Consider the following 6,000-nt stretch of genomic DNA (forward strand, 5'->3'; position numbering starts at 1 on the left):
CCCTTTTCCGTAAAAAGTTATCGGGGCTCACTTGAGTGGCACCACCACCAAATTGTACGATTCGGGGGCAGGTGTTTTTAGCTGAGCCAAAGCCCTCCCCCGAGAGAGACTATTTTTTTTGTTTGTTAGCTTTCTCCAGAATCTGCCTTGGCTTCCCTCCTTTACTAGCCAAGCTTCTTTCAATTCCGCATCAAACATCTCACAGCCTGGAATGGTCCTTCGTTCCCTCTTCTGTCCGTCATTCATTCATATTGTTATATTCTGGCAGCAGAGTTGACATTTTGACCGTAAAATTAACACTCTATAGTTAGTCAAAGTTACTATTATCTCAACTGATTCAGCAATTAACCAATATCAAATAAATCAAACGAATCATATCAGTACAAGCCAACTGATTCTATTAATATCAATCCATTACAAAAGTATGCATATGTTTCATTTTGAATCCCTCACTTCTACTCTTACCTTTTTTACATTTTTTTCTCTATGCCTTCCTTTACTTATTATATTTTGCTGATGTTAAATTTTAAATAAAAATGTTTATGTAAAAGAAAATAAGTAAAAAAAAAAAAAAACGAAAACAAGAACACAAAAAAATATGTGATTTGATCATTATGACTTATATGAAAAATGCCAAAAAAAAGCTATATTTTTAATATTCTTGACTTATATAAAAAAATTCATAGAATTCCTATTTATTTAAGAGCGGTAAATAATATATAAAAAAGATAATAATAAGAAAAATACTAAAACAAAAGATAAAAAACACAAAGAGATACGTGATTCAGCTATTTTGACTTACATCAATGAAAAAACATTCAAAAGGCTACATTTTAATATTCTTGACTTACATAAAAAAAATACATAAAATCTTTATTTATATAGATGTTGCAAATAACACATAAAAATAATAATGAGAAATATGAAGAATTATAACTTATTATAACTGATTCTAAATATATTTTTTAAATCAATAATTGAATACTCCTTCATTACTAGAAACTAAGTTTTAAAAAAAAAACTAATAGCCATGGCAGTACTGATTCGTAAACGAACACTCTTAATGTTCAATGAAATACGAGACAAAGAGATTGGGAGTTGGAATTCTTTGTTCGTTTTCAGTGTAATATCACTTTCACATCATTTCTTTCAAAAGAAAATACTAGATTTTGAGAATAGCATGCTCCTAGATTTTCAACGGTTTTTTTTTTTTAATTGTTGGATATATTTTTTAGACTTCTATTCGTAGAATTAAACAATTGGGATATATAGTCTTTATAACTATTTTTTCTCTCTCTCTCTCTTTTTTTTTTTTTTTTTTTGGGTTTAAGGGGTCTTAACTAACTACATAATAGGGTTTAATATTGTAGAGTCATTATTTAATGTTTCTTTCAAGATATTCTATTATACTTGGGAAAAGACACTAATTTCTTCTTTTTTATTTGTCTTGAATTGATTATTATTTCTAATCTAACCAGGTTTTTTATTGAAAGAATACAAATTGAATTATATACTGAATAAAATAGTTTACAAGTCTATTTAGATTAGAACTGTTTACAGATTTGATTTTGGATAAAATTTTTGAATTTGGTTTGAGATATTAAATTATTAATAAAAAATATTTTAAATTTAATTTAAATTAATAATATATTTAGAATATTAAAATATTAATATGTTAATAATTTTTAACATTTTAATATATATATATTTTTAAATTACATATCTCTTAAATTCAACACATTAGAGTGAACTTTGGATAAAACCTTTAAAAAACTTATCAGACTTGATTCAATCTGATTTATAAATACTTTTAATCTTAATAATAAAAGGATATAAACTTTGTGATCTAATATTTCACTTTTTATATAAGTGATTATATATATATATATATATTGTAGACATCTTATTTAGTCCGGACTCAAGCTCATTGAACCTGGTCCAATAAGATTTGGGTCTAAGTCTATTAGACCCGGTTTAAGATCCAATTAGTTGGCCTCAATGGGCTTATATTTTTATTTTTTATTTTTTTTATCTATTAATATTTTTATTATTTATTTACTTTTATTATTTATTATTATTTATCTATTTCTTTTATTTATCTAATTATTTTTTTTGTCATCTATTAATATATTTATCTTTTTTTGTTATCTATTAATATATTTATCTCTTTGTTTTGATTAATTTTCAGTTAAGATTAGGATAAAAAAATTGGAATGAATTTGGCTATGATTTGAAAATTAGCAGAGTTGGGATTAGATTTAAAGATTGAATCCAAATCTCAGAAAGAGTTGGGATTGATCAGAAATTCTTCTGATCAATCCCTATAAATAGGTGCTGGAAGAACAAAAGGAAACACACAGAAAAAAGATAGACACAGAGAAAGAAATGCAGACGGAGAAGAAACAGAAGCTAAAAAAAAGGGTTTGGGTACGTTAGAACAGTTCTAAGAATCGGTGGAAATTTTTTAGAATTTTTTTTTGGCGAATTTTTTTTTAGAAATTTTTGAAAAATTTTCAAATTTCGATTGAATTTTTCGATGACTATTCCGGCCAAATTTGAAGTTTTCGACCAACTTTCCAGTTTTTGACTACCATTTCCAGAATTTGATCAATTTTTCGATGAACTTCCGACGAAAAACCCAGATTCTGATGAAAACTTTCAGAATCCGACGGGTATTCAACCAGAGTTCTTCGGGTTTTTAGAAAGAAGAGAGAGAAGAGGAAGGAAGAGAGAGAGAAAAGAAAGGTTCTGCTGAAAAAACGAAGGAATCAACCTTATATACCCTTCAAAAATGATATTATTTTTGCGTTAAGTAACTCAGAGGATCCGCGCGTTTTGTCAAGATCCGACTCGACCCGAGCACCGACCCGCTTTCGACCCGCGTGCGACCCGCTTCTCAAGCCGTTAGCTAAGCCGAGCCAACACCCCTGAACCGCGTCTCCAAGCCATTTTTTCTTCCTCAAGTCGAGCCGAGCCGAGCCACAAGCCGAGCCGTTCCCATTTTTTTTTTCATTATTTATTTATTTATTTATTGTTATTATTATTACATCAGAATTGTTTAATATTTTTATTTTTATTTATTTATTTTATTTATTTTTATTTTCATTTTATTTATTTTATTTTTTTAAAATAAAATTCAAAAAAAAATATTTTTGAAGAAAAATTGAAAGTATCAATTTTCTTCGAAATTAAAAGTTTCCAAAAAATATTTTTAGGGAAAAGTTGAAAGTATCAATTTTTCTCGAAATTAAAAGTTTTTCAAAAAATATTTTTGAGGAAAAGTTGAAAGTATCAATTTTTCTCGAAATTAAAGTTTCAAAAGAATATTTTTGGAGAAAAGATGAAAGTATCAATTTTCTCTACACAAAAACAATCATTTTTTTCTTTTTTATTTTTTTTAATGTTAAATAATCCGACGATAGAGCCTCTACAAGTGAAATAGTAGTTTTCTTGCATACTCTTAAGGTGAGGAGATTTTTTTAATTTTTTGCTAAAAGTATTAGAGTTAATTGAGAACAATTTCTAACAACTAATTACTTGGTAAATTTTTAAGGCTTATTGGATAACACAAAATTAAGCCGGTACTATCTTTTGATGGGCGTTGTAAGGGTGCTATAACCTTCCTTACACGTAATCGAACTCTCGAACCCTGTTCTAGTTAGTAGACCCAAACATATTCTTTTAAGGACCCTTAAACTTAGGTGTTCCCTGAAAGGATAGATTTCTTAGGTGACCAATCGTACCTAGGAAAAAAAGATTGGTGGTGACTCTTTAAGCTAATGTCTAGCTATAGATCTCCGGATCTAGACGTTATGATAGCTTGACGACTCCACTGGGGACTCTGAGAGTCAGGCCAGCAAATAAATTTGTGTTATCCAAAAGCCTAATAAAACTGAACCTTTTGTATAGATTTTTTGTTCATTCATGTTTATTTACTTTATTAATTATGTCATTCATATGCATATGCATAACATAAGCTCTACACTCGAGCTTCGTCCCTCTAGGAGGGAGTAAAGTACCTATTGCTTTCGTGAGGTTTAATGCCTCCGTAGTGGCTAGCGAAATAGTCCCATTCAAATTGAACCTTTTTCACTTGTAGCCTGTAATGGGTGAGGATTAGGGTGCCTTACTAGTCTGTGATAGACAATGATGTAAAGAGCAATTTGGAAACCTTTAGACTTTAACCTTGAACCACATATAGTGAACCTTAGAAGTGCCTAAACCTAAGATAGAGCCTTTTCTACCTAATGATAGGTGTACCCTAAAACTAGGACACAAGAAGAATGTTTATCTAATTATTTTGATTATCTGACTTTGTGCATCATTTTCATTATCATATGGAACATTATGCATCGACATCACTTTCAATTCATCTGTGAAACTGACCATGTTGTTTGTCTGATTTTATGCGTATGTATTATTTTCATGATCATGTTTTAACATTATCATTTGCATCCATTTCATATTAGATTTCATTCATGAAAATGTACATTTTATTCGTCCATCAACGTATCATACATAAAGCATAACATAGCATTTCTAATCATAATTGTGGTGCTAAAAGTTCAAGGATAGCTCCATCTAGCGAGAACCATATCCATCGATATAACACAAGAGCCAGAGCCAGACAAATGGAGCAGAAAAACTCTCACAGATTTAAAAAGCTAGAAAAAGCACAGGAAAAGATTGAGAATGAGTTAAGTAAAATTTTGGATGCTATCAACAAGTTAAATAAGGGGAAAGGAGTAGAAGAAAACACAAGCCAACAAGGTCCTGTATCGTAAAAAGTGACTGACCCCTTATATCCTCCTGATTTTGATCCACCTCAAGCTCAGTCTACATAAGAGGTTTCACCACAACACTTCACATATCCTATATATCCTAGAATGCCATTAGCTTCTAATCCAGGGCATTACCATAGCTATGTGAATTCTGTTTTTACTGAAAAAGCAGTTAAACCAATTCAAATCCTTGATCTGGATGAACTGAAAGAAAAAAATAAGGGAAAAATAAAAGTGAAAACTCATAAAAACTATAAAATTAGTATACTAGAACAAAGGCTACGGGCTGTGGAAGAAATTGATTTCTATGGTTCAGTTGATGCTACTGGGCTTTACTTAGTCCCTAATATGGCCATTCCTCCTAAGTTCAAAGTAACAGAATTTAAAAAATATGATGGCACAAAGTGCCCAAAAACTCATATTACCATGTATTGTCGAAAGATGGCAGCCCATGCTCATGACGAAAAGTTATTAATGCATATTTTCCAAAACAGTCTTACTAGTTCTGCTGTTAGGTGGTATATCCAGCTAGACAGAACTCGCATTCGTTCCTGAAGTGACATGACCCATGATTTTATCAGTTAATATCGACATATCATGGATTTGGCCCATGATCATTTGTCTTTACAAAACCTGGAGAAAAAGGCCAATGAGACTTTTAAAGAGTATGCCCAGAGGTAGAGGGGTATTGTTTCTCAAGTACAGCCTTCTCTAACTGAGAAAAAAATCACAGTGTTGTTTGTCAGCACTTTGAAGTCTCTCTATTATGAAAAGATGATAGGGAATGCAACAAAGAATTTCGTCAACATGGTGATCTCTGGATAAATTATTGAAAGTACCATAAAAAATGGTAAGTTGAAAGGAGGAGAAACTAATAAGGCATCAGAAAAGAAAAAAGCTCAAGCTCAAGCTGTGAGCTTTGATAGACAATAATTCAGGGGTTATCAACCCTATCCACCCCAAGGTTACTCTTCATACTATCCTGTTGTGAATAATGCCCATTCTACCCATATCAGCTAATTCTACAACCATCTTATTCATCCACACACCGATCAATTTTTAGCCCTCAAGATTTTATATATAGCCTTAACATTCAAGCTCCTGCAAGAATCCAAATTCGCCTTACTAACCCAGTAAGTGGTTCACGAGAATAATGGATTACTTAAGAAAAATCTGTATTTGATCCAATCCTCATGATTTATACGAAGTTATATCGAGA

Source organism: Durio zibethinus, chromosome 9 (assembly GCF_047325235.1).
Source record: "Durio zibethinus cultivar Kanyao isolate XHJ-2024 chromosome 9, ASM4732523v1, whole genome shotgun sequence".
NCBI classification, from domain to species: domain Eukaryota; kingdom Viridiplantae; phylum Streptophyta; class Magnoliopsida; order Malvales; family Malvaceae; genus Durio; species Durio zibethinus.